Source organism: Cupressus sempervirens, chromosome 5, assembly GCF_028749045.1.
Source record: "Cupressus sempervirens isolate cs-2001-9-10 chromosome 5, ASM2874904v1, whole genome shotgun sequence".
Lineage (NCBI taxonomy): Eukaryota > Viridiplantae > Streptophyta > Pinopsida > Cupressales > Cupressaceae > Cupressus > Cupressus sempervirens.
Genome location: NC_143122.1, coordinates 10,531,368 through 10,552,761, shown reverse-complemented (window position 1 = coordinate 10,552,761; position 21,394 = coordinate 10,531,368). Strand labels below are relative to the sequence as shown.

The window sequence follows — 21,394 nt, the reverse complement described above, 5'->3', positions numbered from 1 at the left end:
CTTTATGAATGGTAGAGGAAATCCCAAATGGGAAACCTCAGCTACTAAAATCCAAGTTGAGTCCTCGATCGATCGTCCTTTTCATTTGACCAAATACTCTTCATACTGCCTATTTTTGGTACTCCTACCCACACGATGATCTAGAATGTCTTCTATCTCCTCCTTCTTAGAAGCAGGAATTGGACATGGCTCAAACACCAGCTCCTCATCTGCACCATCATCATGATACTCTGTTAAATCTGCAATGTTGAAAATGGGAGAAATGTGAATACCATCTGGAAGCTCCACCTCATATGCATTTCTTGAGTCATGTTTCTTCAAAATTTTGTAGGTGCCAAATTTCTTCATTTTCAGCTTGTTGCAAGTACCGGTTGGAAATCTTTCTTTTCGTAAGTGCACCATGACTAAATCTCCTACTTGGAATTCCTTATGTCTTCTCCTTTAATCAGCCCTAGCTTTATACTCTTGATTCATCTTGGTAATGTGTGCTTGAACCTCCTCATGTAGACGCTTGATATGTTCAGCAAATTCCTCAGCTTCAGCACTTGTCCTCTCCCCTTGTTCTATCTTCCTCAGCTCTGGTGCAGTCCTTGGGCTACTCCCATATACAATTTGGAATGGTGATTTTCCAGTACTATTTATAGAGTTATTATAAGCAAACTCTACCTATGGTAGAATCAAATCCCATCCTTTGGGCTTATCCCCAACTAAACATCTCAGCAAATTGCCCAAACTTCTGTTTACCACTTTTGTTTGGCCATCAGTTTGTGGGTGATGCATGGAACTGGATTTCAAGTCGGTTCTTAACTTTTTCCACAATGTCCTCCAGAAATACCCCACAAATTTAGTATCTCTGTCAGAAACTATACTCCTTGGGAGACCATGTAGTCTTACCACCTCTTTGAAAAACAAGTCTGCAATATGGACATCATCATGAGTTTTGTGGCATGGAATGAAATGTGCCATTTTGGAGAACCTATCAACCACCATGAATACTGAGTCATTACCCCTTTGTGTCCTCAAAAATCCAAGAACAAAATCCATACTTATGTCCTCCCATGGCTTTGATGGAATAGGCAATGGCTGATATAGGCCATTATTGTGACTAAACCCCTTGGCAACTTGACAAACCTGGCAACTCTATACAAACTTCTTCACATCCTGTGAAATTTGAGGCCAAAAATAATGTTCTCTAAGAATGGAAATGGTCTTATCTCGACCAAAATCTCCTACCATCCCTCCACTGTGTTTCTCCTTAATCAGATTTTCCCTCATGGAACTCCTTGGAATGCACAATTGACTACCCTTGAACAACATGCTATCCTGAATCAAATAGTCTAACCACTTGGTTCTATCTATAGCAACAGGCTCTTTACAAGCTTTCCATGCTTCAACAAAATCAGGGTCCTCAGGGTACAAATTCTTGAGTTCATCAAACCCAACTACTTCAACCTGCATTACTGTAAGCAACAACTGTCTCCTACTTAGTGCATCTGCAACCCTGTTAGATTTTCCACTTCTATGCTTCAACACAAATGTATAACTCTACAAGAACTCTACCCACTTCATATGCCTCTAATTCAATTTACCTTGGCTATTTAGGTACTGTAATGCCTGATGATTACTATACAAAACAAATTCTTTTGGTAATTAATAATGCCTCCATTTCTTTAAGCCCTGAATTATTGCATAGAACTCTTGATCATAAACATAATACTTCTTCTTTGCATCATTCAATTTTTCACTAAAATATGCAATAGGCTTACCTTCTTGGCTTAATACAACCCCAATAGCGCTGCCACTGGCATCACAATCTACCTAGAAAATCTTTCTAAAATTTGGAAGTGCCAACACAGGCTGTTCTGTTACCTTCTTCTTCAGCAATTCAAAACTTCTTGCAGCTGCTGCAGTCTATTTGAATTCTTTTCTATCCCCTCTTATTGTGTCAGTTAGGGGTGCACATATGCCACTGAAATTCTTAATAAACTTCCTATAAAAACTAACCAGACCATGAAATGATCTTACCTCAGTAGTAGACCTCAGAGTAGGCCATTCCAAGATGGCTTTTACCTTCTCTGGATCCATTTTGAGACCTTCAGGTGATATAACAAACCCCAAATAGACTAACTCCCTTTTTGCAAAGATATATTTCTTCAGATTAATTAATAGTTTCTCTTCCCTTAGCCTTTCAAGGACACTACGAATATGCAATAAATGTTCTTCCAAAATCTTGCTGAAAATTAAAATATCATCCAAATAGACAATAACAAATTTTCCCAAGAACTTCTTAAGTACCTCATTCATGAGCCGCATGAAGGTGCTTGGGGCATTCGTCAATCCAAAGAGCATGACTAACCACTCATAAAGACCCTCCTTGGTCTTGAAGGCTATTTTCCACTCATCTCCTTCTCGAATCCATATCTGATGATAACCACTCTTCAAATCTATCTTTGTGAAGTACTAAGCTCTACTCAAGAAGTCCATAAGGTCATCCATCCTTGGCAAAGGAAACTGGTACTTGATGGTTATCCTATTTATAGCTCAAGAATCTATACACATCCTCCACTCTCCATCCTTCTTTGGTGCAAGTACTGCAGGTACTGCACATGGACTTAGGCTCTCTCGAATCAAGCCCTTCCTCAACAACTCTTGAACCTATCTATTTAGCTCCTCTATTTCAGTAGGAGTCATCCTGTGAGAAGCCTTGTTAGGAAAACTAGCTCCTGGAATCAGATCTATCTGATGACTGATTTGCCTTATTGGTGGCAATCCATCTAGAATATTATCAAAGATAATATCTCCAAACTCCCCTAGTAAATTTGAAACTTCAAGGGGTATTTCACTACTACCTTCTTTATCTTTCCTAGGAATCAAAGCATAGGACAAAGCTGGTGTTTCATGCCATCTAAAAACTTCCTTCCATCAACAAGACAAATCCTAGCATTGCTACATACCTTTTCACCTTCCTTTTTCATGGGCTTCAATTTGTGGCGAACTCCATCCTTTGTCAGAGAGTATGTGTTTGCATGTCCATCATGTACTGCATGTCTATCAAACTGCCATGGTCTACCCAACAATAGATGGCAAACATCCATCGAAATAACATCACAGAGAACTTCATCATGGTAACTTCCAATTTTGAATTTCACTAAACATTGTTCACTTACCAGGACCTTATGATCATCTTTTACCCAAGAAATCCTATAGGGCTGGGGATGTTTCTCCCTCTTGAGCTTCAGCTTAGAGACCATCTCTTTTGATACCAAGTTATCAGTGCTACCACCATCAATGATCACATCACAACATTTATCCTCACACTTGCATCTGGTACATAACAAACTCCTTCGTTGACCTAGTTCACTCTCACCACTTAGTAGGACTCTCTCATTTACCAAGGTCTCTCCTCTTTCTACATCCTCTGAATTTGATGATTGTGCATCCTCATCCACATGAGCAACCCTAGCTTGGCCCTTAGCTCTCCTATCCGTCCTTCCTTGTCATTGAGGGAATTTAAAGGCACGATGACCTTCTTCATTGCAATGGAAATAGGTACCATGGAAGCCTCCTCTTCCTTGTCCATGTCCTCTACCTGTTCCTCTCTAATTTCTAAAGTCTTAGTCATGGGAGTGGTTGAAACCCTCATTCCTTTGGTTCCTACTAGTACCCACATCTTCATTTTTCTTTTGGGTTTTATTGCAGCCTCCAGATGATCTACCGCTTCCCCTTCCTCCTTGACCATGCCCTCTTTGTCTTCCTTCAAACCTTTTATTCAGCTTCTCTTCAACTCGTAGGGAAAACTGGTATGCCTCTTCAATGTTGGTCATTCTTACCAAACTTAATTCCTCCTGGATGCTAGGTCGCAACCCACTGATATAACGAGCAACCTTCTCCTTATTTTCTTCTGCATGCCCTGCTCTAATCAAGAGTCGGTAAAATTCCTCTATATATTCTTGGACTGATCTTCTTGCTTGCTTTAACCCATACATCTTCTTAAACAAATCAAGCTCGTAGTCCACAGGAATGAACTGCTTCTTCAATTTGTCCACCATGCAATCCCATCTTGTGATCTTCTCCTTTCCTCTTCTATTTCTTTCCAATTGAACCTCTTGCCAGCAGATTTGGCATGGCCTTTCAATTTTGCCTTTGCAAACTTAACCCTATCTGGGTCCCTTATATCCTCATACTCAAAGTATTCTTCCAGTTCATTGATCCAATCGATCAACTCATCTGGTTTTAGATTTCTTGAAAATACACCTACTTCAATTGCAGGCCTTTTCCCAAACTTAGTAATGGCCCTAAAAAGCCTTTCCTCTGCATGATTCATAACTTCCCCATCAAATTCCTCTTCTGGTCCCATTACTTCTTCTTCATTTTCATCCTCACTGTTGTCACCTGTGGCAACATTTGATCCTCTATGGAGCTCCTCTTGCAATGCCTGCACCTACCTTTGGAGGGCTCTAACCTCCTTAGGATTAATAGCTCTGACCCTTCCACCACACTCTTTTTGTGGAGGCATCTTCTTAACTCAAACTCACAACCACATAGTCCTGGTGCAAACTGCCTCACAGTCGGCGTTCTATCTACACACTCAGGAAAACCAACTCTGATACCACTTGATGGGGACAAAACCCAAGAACAGAATGGACACAATAGAAAAGGGGAAAATATATTAACTGAGAAAATAAGTTAGTACAATAGTATAGAGAAAATAAACTTCAAAACATGCCCTAAGGGCTTACAATAGCATAAATCTGGAGATAATTTGTCCTTTCAGTACCTCCTCTCAAACTCCACTCCGAACTGCCTTTTACAATGCCAGAAATCTCCTTAAATAGACCCTGAAGGGTTAAGAACTAGGAGTACATTCTAGAAAGTGCTAGTAGCCACCAACCAAATAGAAGGTTCTAGAAGTTGCATTGGAAGTCAGTGCAAATCTAGAAGAATCCAGAAACAGTAACCAAACTTTCGGGAGGCATAACTTTTGAACTATAGCTCCGATTGACGAATCATTTACATTTTCAAAAAGCTCTCGAAGCGCTCTATAGCCCTGTGGAACAAATTTTCTTGTCTCCCATTTTTTGACCCTTTTTGAAGTTATTTAATGCCCCTAACTTGACTTTGAAGCATTCTTAAGAGTTTTCCAAAACCCAAAAAATTGTAATAACTTTCAAACCGTGGGGCCTTTTGACCTGATTCTTTTTCTAGAATTCTCTAAATCACAATTACATTCATCTGGCCAATTCACACCTTCTAGGTCACCAAAATGATGGCCAAATTGCATCTTCCTATTTTTTCAAGATTTTCTAACACACTGATAGTGGAACTGTGAGAGTTGGAACCTTTATTTGGCCCAAAAGGGTATCCAAAAATGAAAACACATGAAATAGAAACTAAGTCTAAGTACATTTTTTTTGGGTGACACAGGATTTCCCTTATACCTCTGGATGCTCCTGCATCAAGTCTATACTATAAAGCTACGAAATATAAGGAGGGAGTTTGAGAACCTTCAAATGAAGGAAAATGAATCAGTTGCAGATTTCAGTTCAAGGACCTCCAATGTGATTAATCAACTAAAATCAAATAGAGAAGACTATCAAGAGTAGAGGGTAGTGGAAAAGATATTGAGGAATTTACCTAATAAATATGACAATTTGATCATTACCATAGAAGAGGCAAAAGACTTCACTGTTTTGACAATGGATGAGTTGATGGGTACTCTTCAAACCCATGAGCATAGGATCAACTGATCTGCATCTTCTTCTTCCCAAGAGAAACCATTCAAGGCTCAATCAAATCCAAAATGAAGGGGTAGAGGAAGAAATGGCTTAGGCAGAAACTCCAGAGGCAGAGGCCGAGGTAATGGAGGACAAAAAAATGCTGCAGCAAAAAGCTCAAGAAGAGTAGATGGAGCAAGAAGCTCACAAAATAATTCAAGAGGAGGTAAGAAAAAATACAACTAAAATAGGAGTAATTTAGAATGCTACTACTATCATAAATATGGGCATTATGCAAGTGAATGTTGGAAGAAGCAAAATGATCAGTCAGGACAAGCAAATGTGGCTGATGTGAACATGGAAAGTGAAGACAATGCCACTGCCTTTATCATGTGTAATGTTGGTGAAGAAGGAAGCCTTGAGGTTTGGTACCTTGATAGTGGATGTAGCAACCACATGAGTGGTAATGAAACCTTGCTTTCATTTGTTGACAAGAGTTTCAAATCTGAGATTAAAATGGGTAACAATGGAACCCTAGCAGTAGTGGGTAAAGAATCTATTATGGTCTGCACCAAGCAAGGTGAGAAAAAGGAAATAAAAAATGTGTATTTTTCCCCTAGTATGAAGCGCAATTTGATGAGCATTGGTTAGCTCATTCAAAATGGATACAAAGTGCTAATGGAGAATGACATGTATGTCATTCATGAAAAGGATGGGAGCAAGAACTTACTTGCAGTAGTTCAAATGACAAAGAACATAATGTTTCCCTCGAGGATTGAGACATGTTTCTCATCTCAAGTTAGTGCTACACCTCCCACAAAATAATCTCTAAGGAGTGTGATTGAAGACCCCTCATGGCTATGGCACCTCAGGTATGGTCATCTTGGCTATGCTAGTTTAAATTTGTTGTCAAATAAAAGAATGGTAGAAGGTTTGATACACATATTATGTCATGCTTGAATTGAGAAAATAAGTAAACTTACATTTTTTGAATCATTAGATGATGGAAAAGCCTATAGATGTGAATGCCATGGCTTTCCTTAGTTCTAATAGCTACTGAAGATAGAGTTGAAAATTGATTGCAGAGTACACAATATGCCATAAGAGTTGTCTTCATAGATACAGGGACTAGAAAGGATCTCTCCTAACTGATCAAAACCTAATTTTTCATGAATGAAATATAATTCCCCTATTGTCTCCATCAATTATATACTACTCCATTTCATACAATGATCCTTGTTCATTGACTATAAGGCAATTTATATGCTAATGGGATGAGCTACTGATTGGATTATCCTTTCTTATTGTATCCACAGCTCAGTTGGGTATAGTGTATTCCTCTGTAGTGAGGAGGTCATAAATGCTTGATTTTAAATTTTTACTTGAAAAATATCAACTTGATTTTTGGATTATGATTTGAACATCAGAGAAACAATTTTGCTTCATTTATGACTGATTTGAAATTCTCAATCATTGACATCAAGTAATTAAGATAAATTTTGTTGAGTCTCAATAGACTTTTTTTATATTGATCAAATTTGATAACAAGGTGATAACATTAGGCAATTAAACTATTTTATTATGTGTCCTCCAAGGAACCATCCTCGGCTCACCCAATATGTTTCATGGTTTCTAGGGCTTAATCTCTACCATTCTTATATCTGTACTATCCATTTTAAGCACCCAAAAAAAAACTAAGAGTTGGGTAAAGGATTTTAACAACACATAAAAAACTAGCAGTGTTATACCATGGCCACGCTTTGTTTGTGAATTCTGTCAAAAAATTCACATGCCTTGTCTATGCTTCCATTTTTCAAACATGTCTACCATGGCAATTGTGACTACAACATTTGAAAAAAATTCTTTATGCTTTAATGCATGTCCATAGCTTATTCCAAAGCTCCTTTTTTGGCACAGGCAGCAATAATGCTAGCAAAGGTTGTGTGATTTAGCTTGATACTTGCTAATTAAATTTGCTTGAATATAAACACACATGTTATATATTTGTTTAAACATATATAAACACACAATTTTGTTGGAAAATTGAGCATCTTTCTTTCTTAGTTTCAATGGTGTGAGCTCTTTCTTTGCCTCTTGGTCTATGGATTATAGAATTCTGAACTCAATGGGCAGCCCATGGCAATCCCAACTAGGCAAATAGTGCACCTTATACCCTTCAAGCAACATATATTTGTTGATTAAATCTTTTAGTATCTTGTTCAAGGCATGCCCAATATGCAAATCTCCCGGCATAGATCCTACTCATTATTATGAAGGCACATGTCCTACACATTACGAAGGCCCTAATGTGCATCACAGTGAAAGAGGTACATATTCAATTTTTATTGAAAATTAATTATGTAATTATTAATAAAATTTGACACCTTAAATTGTAATTGGTGTAACCTTTATGTGACAATTTTTGAGTATGGAGAACATCATGGTAATGGAGTTGAGCATGATGTTAGTGTTGAGCATGTTGAGGTTGGGGCTAAACAAAATGTGGTAGATGATGTGGCACTATCAAGTAAAGAAAAATCCCTTCTATGTTCTTTAGATTAATGGAATACTTATAACATTAAAATTTTTTAGAATTAAACCTATTTATTTCTTATTACAGGGGCGCATCAGCCTTATGCTCAAAAAAAGAAGAGGAATCCTCATGTTATAAGATTAGAACCACAAGAGCCATAGGATAATGCCAAAGATAGTCACGATGTGTCTATTAGCCTTTATGTCGAAGATAGTCATGATGTGCCTATTAGCCTTCATAATCATGAGTAGGATCTATGCTAGGAGTAGAAGGATGCAATGAAATGTCATGCATATCGTTGTCATTGTTCAAAATTAACATCAAATAGATTATTTCTCATGAAGTTCTCAATTTTAGTTATTATTGATTAGGCCTACTTACCTTTGTGTAAACCAATGCACCAAAATATTCTACATTTCTTTGGCCACTAGAATCTGAGTCGTGGCAGGCAACCACTACTTTATAGCCTTGCTTGAAGCTAATTTGTTTGTCCTCTTCTGTAGTCGCTAGATTAAATTTATATATTATAGAGACAAACAACAATTTATTATTCTTCTTAGCATAAATTGTTATTTGCCCTCTAGAATTACACACACACACACACACACATGTATCTATATATATATATATACATACATATATATATGTATGTATATATGTATATATATGTATATATGTATATATATGTATATATATATATATATATACATACATACATATATATATTTATGTATATATATATACATACATATATATATACATATATATACATATATGTATATGTATAGAGATTTATATATGTATATATAAATGTATATATATATATTTACAATTGTATTTATGTAGATATATATGTTTAAATTTATATTTTGATATATGTATATATGTATATATATATATATATATATATACAAACTATCTCCCACAAGTATATATACCTATATATGTATACATATGCAAATCTAAATCATTCATATGCTCTCCTCTGTATATGTATATTTCTATTTGTGACCAAAGCTAGAAGTGTAAGGTGCTAAATAGTTTTACAAATTCCTATTTTGAGAATAGGTGACTTGTCGGATTTCTTTTTTAGGGGGGTAAGACCTATTGACCCTTTACCCCCCTTCTTTTCATTGCCATGGAATATTGTTTTTTTATTGCAGGTTATTCAAGGATTAAAACATTTACCTCCAATGTCCACCATTTCTTTAACCAGACCAAAGATCTCTTCAAAATTTTGTCACTCCAATTTCCTCCAACATTAATATTTGTAACCCTCTCAACCGTTGTTATTTGTAATCCCCAATATGTTGGGAAGGGAATCTGGCTAAGATGGATTTTGATCCAACCTTGTATTTTTTTTTTGAGGTTCTTCTATTAGAAATCCTCCCCTTGTATAAAAGGAGGTATGCCTTTTTAAAGACCCATATAAAGGGCATCTATAATGTATATAGGACTCCGGTCCTGGGCTATACCGGGGTTTTCTTTTCCTTATTCTTTTTCCCCTAGTGTTTGTAGTTGAATAAGGAAAAACTTTTGTAAAATCTTCTAATAATATAATATAAAGTCTTGATTACTATTGCGTATTAATGAATTTTATATCATATTAATGAATGTTATGTGATTGTATTGATTGAATGTTATAGTTCATAAATGGATGAATGAAATGAATGACGTATGTAATTAGATGTTAATGCAAAACTTAGATTGATGTTAAGGGGAGGGGGGTGAGGCTAGACGAGTTGCCACCTTCATGTGGCTGGCCTTGTTAAGTAGAGAATATTATAGTATTCTTGAAACCAAGTGAAGCTCAAACTAACATACTAATGAATAAAAAAACCAAAATCCATCTACCGCTCATCTTCTCATCCCAACAAGTCATCTTTTCTACCACTTTTATTTTGATGGGGACACAACCCAACAACAGAATGGACAAAATAGAAAAGGGGAATTATATTAACTGAGAAAATAAGCTAGTACAAATAGTGCAGAGAAAATAAACTTCAAAACATGCCCTACAGGCTTACAATAGCATAAATCTGGAGAATATTTCTCCTTTTAGCACCTCCTCTCAAGCTCCAATCCGAATTGCCTTTTACAATGCCAAAAATCTCCTTAAATAGACCCCGGAGGGTTAAGGACTAGGAGTACATTCTAGAAAGTGCTAGTAGGCATCCACCGACAAAATAGAAGGTTCCAGAAGCTGCGTTAGAAGTCGGTGCAAATCTAGAAGAATCTAGAAACAGTAGCCAAACTTTCGGGAGGCATAACTTTTGAACCGTAGCTCCGATTGACGAACCGTTTACATTTTTGGAAAGCTCTCAAAGCGTTCTATAGCCCTATGGACCAGCTTCACTTGTCCCCCATTTTTTTGACCCTTTTCGAGGTCATTTAATGCCCCAAACCTGACTTTGAAGCATTCTTAGGAGGTCTCCAAAACCCAAAAAATTGCAATAACTTTCAAACCGTGGGGCCTATTGACCTGATTATTTTTTTGAAATGCTCTAAGTCATGATTACATTCATCTGGCCAATTCACACCTTCTAGTTTACCGAAATGATGGCCCAAATACATGCTCCTATTTTTTCGAGATTTTCAAATGCACTGATAGTTGAACTATGAGAGTTGGAACCTTTATTTGAGCCAAATGGGTATCCAAAAATGTAAAGACATGAAATAGAAACTAAGTCTAAGTACATTTTTTTGGGTGACACAGGATTGCCCTTATACCTCTGGATGCTCCTGCATCATATTTGGAAGGGTCTAAAGCCTAATCAATTCATCATCTGCATATCTTGAAATCATAACGCTCTAAAGAAAATAATGATATGCTTGAATAATGCACACTATTTCTTTCACCCACTTTATTTGGATGCCAATTGCTTACATCACCAAGTTGAGGTAGTGTAACTTGTAAGCTACACAAAATATGTGCTCATATCTCACCTCAACTGATGTAGAGTCTACAACCTTAATCCACCAAAATCTTCTTAAGTGCCTAGTAGCACCCAACCCACTACAAGATGCTGAGCAAGGTTACTAGCCTTTACCCAATGCTGACCTCTGCCTCTCCAAGTGGACTCCACTTCTCTAAGGTCTTACCCCCTTTCTAGGGCTCTTAGAAAACTTGGGTCAAATTAAGGCTTTAGGGATAGTAGCCCTCAATTAGGACAAATATGGAAAATTAGGCAAAATTCTTTCAAGGCTTCAAAAAAAGACTAGTTTTTTCATTCCTAGTCATATATACCTTAGTTTTTATAAAATAAAAATACAAGAACTCCACCACTTAACCTTTGATTCAAATATGACCCCATTTTCCAACAAGATTATCTAATATGAATCCTAAAATATCTTCCTAGGATAGTGGTTGGCTTTAACATGATTTCTGCTAAGTTCATTTTTGTGTATATAGGTTGGAATGGAGCATTAGGTTCACTGGGTTCACCAAAAATTCTAGCATGGTGCCCTATGGAATATCCACAAGGTATGAAATTAATACTATTGTAGTTTGAGCTAAAGTGGACTCGTATTTTTCTATTATTTATGACATTGGTAAATAGAGTGGAAAGTGATAGTATCTTACAAGACATATTGAAAATGTTTCAAAAGGTTTGGTAGACTGTGGAGACCATAAGGAAACTTCTTTATAACTTACTATACTTATGTTTCCAATTTAAATCTCTATGTAGCATAATATGATCCATGAAGCAACATCATTTTTGTTGAATGTTTTGAAGCCTAATTTGCTAGAACATGCACATCTTCAAAGTAAGGATAGTTGTTAATATGATCATGAATCAACTAGCTTTTAAACCTAGTTTAAAAGTACACTAATGTGCAAAGTTTGGAAAGAGTGAAAATGTAACTATTTATACATTGTTGATTGTAGAAATTACTGTGGTTTTGTCTTTTCTAATTTTATTTTCCTTGCAGGTTCTTGAGATTAATTTGGTCACTTTCCCTAATGTTGCTGATGCTATCTTGGCAAATGGAATTTTCAGTCACTATGACAATCCTCATATAACATAGTTGTGTGAGAAAGCTGGTTTATATATGCATGGATTTTAGGTAGGTGATTCATTGGGAGTACACTTGAGCTTTAATATAGATTGAACATTTTGTATGAAATATTGTCTATATGAATTTTTGTGGAAATATTTTTTAGGCTAACTCCATTTTTCCTTATGTCAAATGGTTTCTTAGGAAATATTTATCCATCACTAATATTGTAAGTTTGGTTACAACACTATACAGAGTTGCCTGATATCAAACGTGATATCAAAAGTTTACTTATTAACTATTGTAAAAGTGCATTTGAAGTTGATGAGGAGCTAAAACAATATAGCTTGTAGGTGTTAAAAGAGTTTGGTTGTAGAGAAATTATGTCTTTTCATCTCACACTATTTGTTAACATTAGTGGTTCCATTTTAAAAGTTCATATCATCTATATTGAAAGTATATGTATGTTTTGGTGAAATGCATCTTCAGATTTCATTCTTCAAATAGAAAACCCTGATTATTAAAAAATCTATAAATAATCACCTTAAAGGTGCAATTTGTAGGCATTGGAGAGTTTTGTCCTATGTTGTGCCACAGATGTGGTTGTTTATTGTGATACAATTTTGGAACTTGCTTTGGAGTACATAAGCTATGATCCAAACTACATTGATAATATGGAAGAAGATACAGAAGAGAGTAATGGAGAGGAGGAGGATGAATATGTTAAAATTGCTTAAGAGAATAATTAGCTTGAGAAAATTTAATTTTTGGACAATGGTGTCTTTTATTTTCATGTAATTATGAATTTTATTACCAACATGTGAATACTATTCTATTTATGTAGAGTGAGTGCTAATGCATATAGCGATGATGAGGATATCAGCTGGAAGGTTCGAAGGGAAACAAATAAGTGTTTGTCTACTACGATAACATCTCATCCAGAAATGCTATTAAAGCTATATGAGGGGGCATGTGCTTTGAACCTTTCTTAATTATTTCTGGGAGATATTTATTATTTTCATAAAAGTTAAATCTATTTGTCCTATACATTTTCCATATTTTTGACCTTTGTGTGCCCAATAATTTTGGCTTAGTGTCTCTTCAGAGTTTATGGTTTACCTCCAAAGAGTGACACGAATGGCCCTTTGTCTTTGTTAGAGTCAAGAGGATACATAAATTCCACTCTCTTGGCATAACACTAACCTACTAATGTTATGCAAAAATAGGAATAAATTGAGTTTGAAATGATATATATAAGTTGTTATCTCATTTCAAAATGTGGTTAGCTTTAGGAATTATTTTATAAGATGTTATGTGAAATGATTGATAGCTAATACCTGCCAAGGAAACATAACTTGCTTCTTCCCATAGTGAATTCTACTCAAGGTTTTGGCATTGTGAAGTGTAGCCCAGTTCTTTATGTGCCAATGGCAATATTGAGAATGCTAAGAGATGGCATGGTTACTCTCGTTGATGTTATTTCTTTGTTGATAAATATATCTATTATATTTTCCTTTGTTTGTTAAATGGGAAGTAATCTAAGGGGAGAACACTTCATTATTTTTCCCAGTAAGTTTTTTTATAAATATAAAATGATAGCATTATTTAGACTTGCACAATACACCAAATTTTTCTTTGCTTCAATTATTGAACACAACAATTTTGTGATATCCCTGTGAATATGTTAATAGTATTGAGATGAATCTCTATCATTCATTAATTTCTCAGAGAGATTAATAGTCTCATTTGGCATGCGAATGAGTTCTAAGGTTACATGGAATCTATTTTGCAGGCTTGCCCAAGGCTGATAGAGAGGTTCAAAGAGGGAGAAGAAAATGTTAAAGTATTAACATTTTTCTTTCATTTTTGTTCAGGTGAATGATACCATTATTTTGCACTTTATGATTTCAACCTCTTGTTAATATTGCTACAGATGGATGTGTTCAATGCCTTCATCAAGTTGCTATGCCAGACTAGGAACATGACTAAAGGATTAGGGGATGCCTGACATTCAAGGCAAGTAGTTAATGAAATATGTAGCCAGGATGATTTGTAATGCTGCAAATTTTTTTTAGATGCTATCCTATTAAAGGTTTGTTGGCTGCCTTGTGCATGGTAGTTTGAATTCCAACTGTGTTAATTTAAAGACAAATGTACTATTTACTAATAAATGAACAAGGCTTGATATGGGAAATGACATCATCAGTTGACTATTCATAGTGAACGTGTGGGAAGTTGTGTTAGATCTTCCACATTTCACTAATAGGAAGAATCAAATGAGAATGGCTCGATGTTTTCTCATTTTGTCTATAATTGCATTTTCTATAATAATCTTTGAAGATGTAGTGCTTTTTTGTAATGATTGAAAGGAATGTTCATGGATATCATAGTTATTTTTCTCAAATTGGTTTGCCTTATAAAATCATAGTACAACAATCATGGTAATGAAACATTGGCATTTTTTTGCTAATATTTTATAGCAACTGATCGTTAAACTAAATGTAGCTATCATGTCTTCTAATATAATAAATCTTCAAAATGGCTTATATCATTCAATGTCTTGGCAACCCATTATTGATGTTGAAGCAAAAAGTCCCAAAAATAGTTAAGTCTCTAAACAGGTAGCTCAGGGAAAAATCAGTAAAGAATTAGGTGAGTTGTAGATCTATATGTAAGAAATAGTGATGCTTTGCAATACATATTACTCTTTTGTTTATAGTTTCTTTTGCATAGAATAGAGGCCTTGTGATTTATCTTCTTGATTTGTTTCTATACATGGGAAGTGACCCTGAAAATGCTAATGCTACTATCACCTTTGACAATGGGATTGAAGAAGTTTTTGATGAAAAGGAAGCAAGGGCTATAAGCCAATGGGATGCAAACCTTCTTTACCTATATAAAAAGGTGGTAATCATGTCTCTGTTTATATGGAAAGTGATTTGATTAGTTACTATCGGTGTTTTTTAGGCATTCTATAAAATAGTTCACATGCCTTGTGTATGATTTGACATTTTGCATGCATCCTACACTCTCTCATTTGGCTGATGATGGATTATAGAGAGTGATTTGAAAAAATGATGCTAAAAAACACACACAATGAAATCCAAAACAAACTTTCATTACAAATGGATTGTGGAAATTTGATATTGTTAATTTTGCATACATGTGTACCGGCACAATCACAACTTAAACATATATATATACTAGTAGACATGTATATATATGTTTAAGTTGTGATTGTGCTGGTAGACATGTATGCAAAATTAACAATATCAAATTTCCACAATCCATTTGTAATGAAAGTTCATTTTAGATTTGATTATGTGTGTTTTTTAGCATCATCATTTCAAATCACTCTTTGTAATCCATCATCAGCTAGATGAGAATGCAAGATGCATGCAAAATGTCAAATCATACATAAGGAACGTGAACTATTTTATAGAATGCCTGAAAAAAATTTACACACAAGTGTTGGTCAAAATTTTGACCAATGCCTGGTAGTTTTTTACTAGCATTGGTCAAAATTTTGACCAATGCTTCGGTGTTTTCCACCATCATTGGTCAAAATTTTGACCAATGCTTGGGTTTTTTCCACCAAGCCTTGGTCAAATTTTGACCAACACCTGGTGGTTTTTGACCAAAATTTGACCAATACCTAACCAAGAATTGGTCAAAATTTTGACCAATGCCTGTGGAAATTGTACTAGGGCTCTAGAAATTTTTTGACCAATGGATTGGTTGAAATTTTGATGAGAAAAATCTTGACCAATTGGTTGGTCCAAATTTTGACCAACTTGGATTGAAATTTCAACCAATAATGGTCAAAAAATGAGCCCGAATGTACTAGTGAGATCTATAATCAGCAATTCAATTGCATCACAATTGGGTCATTTCATTGTTACTCTCTAACCATTGTAGCAGTGATCTAAATCTCTTAACAAAGTTTGTTTAACAACCAGTTCTATATCCTCTAACAAGGTGATATTTCCATTGAATTGTTTAAGACCTCTTGCAAGGCCACTCGTAACTAGGTAATTAAATCCTCTAACAAGTTCATAGCTAACAGTGTGTTTTGTAGCCTTTAACAAGGTTGGCTCCTAATAGGGTTCACTTTAGAAGAGTGAAAATAGTAACTAGTTACATTGATGGTTTTTCCCATACTAGGTTTCCATGTTAAATCTTGGTGTCTCATGTGTTCATGTTATTTCTCTTATGCTAGCAAATTAATCACTATTAATATTTTAAGATCAGGTAAAAGTAAATCACACTCTACATTTACCGAGTTATACAATTTTTGTGTATTTACCGAATAACAACAGTAATCAATTTTTATTGTAGACATCTAAGGGATCTAGGATTTATTTTAGTGGTATCTAATTCAAACCCCACCTCTCAGTCACTCCTTCTATATTTCCAAAAATTGTTATTAGAGCTTTTGGTGCTTACAGGATAGGTTTCAAGGACCTAAGCTAAAGATCAGGATGTCTTATAAGACAGAAATTCCAAAGCTAATCAGAGACAACTTTTCAGCATGGTAGGGACTCATGAGACTTCATTTGGAGTCCATTACTGATTCAAGCTTGAAATACATTGATGAAGAATACACAACTCCTACTGGTACATTATCTTTTGGAGATATTGCTAAGAAAAGGAACCATAACACAATGATGATTGATATTGCATCTCCTCTTAGCTATGATAAATTTGATGATATCAAGGATTGCAAAACTACATTTGGTATGTGGAACAAGCTAAAGAACATCTATGGTGGTGATGACAATGTGAGGAGAGCCAAAGCAGAAAGCCTTAGATGATAGTTTGATCAAATGAGAATGAGAGAAGATGAAAATGTTGCCAAATATGTGGAAAGAATCAAAGCTAGTGTCAGTGTAATCAGAGCATCTGGAGGAGAAATCAAGGATGAAACTATTGTAAGAAAAGTTCTCAGAACATTTCTTTCTATCTATGGAATTAGAGTATCTGCTATTCAAGAAAAGAGTTGTGAGCCAAATCACAAGATAAGTTTGGATACCTTAGTAGGAATATTGACAGCTTTTGAGCTAGACAATTTTGACAATTATGTTCCAGCTTCCAAAATTATTGAATCTGCATTTGAAGACAAACTTTCACTCAAAGGGAAAGGAAAGAAAATAAAGGACATTCAGTAATAAAGTGAAGAGGAATCAGAGGAAAGTTCTGATAGTGATCTTGAAGTTTTTGAAGCTTTACTTGCAAGGAAATATTCTAGAAGCAAAGGAAAATACAAAGGTAAAGTTCCCTTAATATGTTTTTCATGTGAAGAAACTGGTCATATTGCTACCAGGTTCCCAAACAAAGAAAGAAAGGATGAAAAGAAAAGTCACAAGCTCAATGGCAAGAAGAATTTCAAAAATCACAAATCTAAGAAGACTTGTTTTATGGCTAAAGATTCTGATAACAATGAAGATGAGATAGTATACATTGCTTTGAAAGATGAATCTGATGATGAAGAAAATAAGATGGCACTTATCTCTCATGTTAGTAAAAATGGCACATGGACAGTGGATGTTCACATCATATGACTAGAGACAAAAAAAAGTTTGAACATTTTGAAGACTATGATGGTGGTAGTGTAAGGTTTGGAAACAATGAACCTTGTTGTATAAAAGGGAAAGGCCAAATCACATTAACCAAAGAAATTGTATGTGACAATGTCTATTGGGTTGAAGGACTAAAACATAATCTACTGAGTGTGGCACAATTGATCAACATTGGATTCAAGGTGGAATTCATGCATGACAAGGTAAAACTGCTAGATAACAAAGGTAATCTGATTGGATCAAGCAAACAAACAAGAGGTAACCTATTTTATCTTGATCTTGGTGATTGTTCATGTTTTATTGCTCAAATGGAAGAAAGTTGGTTATGGAACAGAAGATTATGTCATGTAAAATTTGGTAATATGGTCAAGATAAGAAAATTCAAAAAAGTGAGAGATATTCCTAGTTTGAACAAACCAGATGTTGGTTTATGCAAGAATTGTCAAATTGGAAAAATGGAAAAGACTAGTTTTAAAAGAAAAAACTACCAGTCCAAAGATGTCTTGGAAATTGTGCATACTGACCTATGTGGACCCATTCGAATAGAAAGCTATAGTGGAGAAAAATTCTTTATTCTTTTTGTTGATGAGTATTCTAGAATGATGATTGTTATGTATCTTAGAGAAAAGTCAGAAGCATTTGAGAAATTCAAATGTACCTAGCAAGAAGAGAAGGAACTAGGGAAAAGATTGAAATGCTTAAGATCAGATAGACGTGATGAATTCATCTTCAATGAATTCAATAATTTTTTTATTGAAAGAGGAATCAAAAGATAGGTATCAACCCCTGGTACTCCCGAGCAGAATGAAATAGTTGAAAAAAGAAATAGATCCATCATGGATTGTGCAAAGACTCTAATGATTAAAAAGAATGTTGCTATCAAATACTAGAAGGAATCCATCAACACTACAATTCATACTTTAAACCGAGTATAGTTGAAGGATTCATATAAAACTCCCTATGAATTATGGTATGGCTACAAACACAATGTAAGTTACTTGAAAGTATTTGGAAGTAAATGTTATATTTTGAAAGAGTCTAGAAAAGACAAGTTTGATGTGAAATGTGATGAAGGTATAATCCTAGGATATTCTTGTAGAAGTAAGGCATGTAGATGTTTGAATTTGTCTACTCATAAAATCATAGAAAGTGCACATGTGAGAATTGATGAGTTTGTAGAAAGAACTGAAGAAGAAAGAAAAAAGGAACCAACAGATTATAAAAGATTTGTTTATTTTGAACCTGATACATTGCCAGCCACATCTATCAACAAGGAGACTTCACCTTCCGAGTCTTCCTTAGTTACCGAGTTGCAAGAAGTTCAAATTGAATCACAAGGACCTGAGTCACATTCTAAAGCTACCAAGCTAATGCCTATTGAGTCTAAGAAAATTGAGCTAGAAGTTGAAATTCAAAATGAAGACAGTGCAATTCATTCAAAAGGAAAAGAAGTTGTATTGGTCAAGTATGTCAAAAGGCATCATGCACTTGATCAAATTATTGGAGATAAATCAGAAGGTACTATGATAAGAAGTGAGCTAAAAGGTACATGTTTACTTGCTGATTTTGAACCTAGAAGTGTTAAAGATGCATTGGAAAGTGAAAGTTGGATTGAGGCTATGAATGAAGAAATAGAAAAAATAGAGAAGAACAAAACTTGGACTCTTGTTCCCAAGCCTAAAGACAAAAATGTGATTGGAACAAAGTGGGTATTTAGAAATAAGTTGAATGATGATGGACAAGTATCAAGAAACAAAGCAAGATTGGTGTGTAAAGGCTACTCTCAAGAAGAAGGAATTGATTATGGTGAGACCTTTGCTCCTATTGCAATATTAGAAGGTGTTAGGAATCTTCTTGTATATGCTGCTCAGAGAGGATTTAAAGTATATCAAATGAATGTTAAATCTATATTTCTCAATGGTATACTAGATAAAGGAGTCTACATTGAACAACCATAAGGTTTTGTTGATCCAAACAAAAGGGACATGGTGTGCAAATTACACAAGGCACTGTATAGTTTGAAACAAGCTCCTAGAGCATGGTATGGAAGGTTGCACAACTACCTTATACAAATTGGTTTTCAAAGGACTACTGATAACAATAGTTTGTATATCAAGGAAGGACCAGATAACAAGATTTTATTGGTAGAAATATTTGTGGATGACACTCTAATTATAGGGAATGAAGATCCATGCAAAGAATTTTTAGAACAAATGAACAAAGAGTTTGAAGAGTCCATGTTTGGTGAAATAAATTTTTTTGTTGGACTAAAGATACAACAAAGCAAGAATGGTATCTAAATTACTCAATCTAAGTATATTAAAGAGATACTCAAGAAATTTGGAATGGAAGATTCTAAACCAATTGGAACCCCTATGTGTACTAGACTAAAGCTTACCAAAGATGATGATTCAAAAGAGGTAGATCAAACCTTATACATATCAATGATTGGAAAATTATAGTATGTAGTTCATACAAGGCCTAATATTTATTTAGTAGTTGGGATAGTGGCAAGATTCTTATCTAAACCCAAAGAAAATCATATGATGGAAATCAAAAGAATTTTGAGATATACTGAAGACTATGGTTTATGGTACAAATTTGGAGGAAACTTAGACCTAGAGGTATTCACCAATGTTGATTGGGCAAGAAATTTTGATGATAGAAAAAGTACAAGTGGTGGAGCATTCTTTCTTGGTAAAAGATTGGTATCTTGGACAAGCAAGGAACAAAACTACACATCCCAATCTACAACAAAAGTAGAGTATGTTGCAGTAGTAGTAAATTGTTCTAACATTGTTTGGTTTAAATAGTTGTTGGAATGGATGAAAGTTGAGCTCAAAGAACTAGTTTTCATGTATTGTGATAACACCAACACAATTAACATATCAAAGAACCTAGTGATGCATTCCAAAGCTAAGCACATTGCCATAAAATATCATTTTGTTAGAGAACTAGTGTAGAGCAAAGAAATTAGATTGGAATATGTTCACACAAAAGAAAAAATTGCAAACATATTAACCAAGCCACTACCTAAGGATGCATTCCTGTATCTAAGAGGTAAGTTAGGGGTCATTCCCTTAGCTAAAGCTCACTAAATAAAGTTTTAGTGATGCATCAATAAGAACCAAGTTTAAGATCAATTGATTGATGCAATATAGTCAAAAGGAATATTGCATATGAATCAATACTCAAGGTACATTGATACTAATTTGGTATGTGTTGTCTTTGGCATGTGTTGTCAAAGAGGGAGAAGATTATTATCATATCTTTCTAAAATTTATTTATGGCTTTTGAGGGAGAAGTATACTATTATAGAAGTTATGTAATTCCTTCACAGAGCTAGATTACTACACAAAAGAGAAGAAGCTTTTGGTAAAAATATAAGAGGGAGAAACTTTCTATTAGAGGAAGTCTTGTTCTCAAATTTCATTGTGCTATGACATGTTGTGTTTCCATCAATGGCAAAGAGGGAGATTGTTGGATACAATTGTTGAATTGTGTGTTTTCTTTGATATCACACAAATGTCATATCAATTGTTAGTCAGTACTTAACGAGATCACTTGCT

General features: G+C 34.9%; 1 pseudogene; it reads left to right on the top strand.

Annotated features, from left to right (window-relative positions):
• LOC149554345 (E3 ubiquitin-protein ligase APD2-like) overlaps nt 1-12,983 on the top strand; it is a 57,222-nt pseudogene extending 44,239 nt beyond the window's left edge.
• The last annotated feature ends 8,411 nt before the right edge of the window (nt 12,984-21,394 follow it).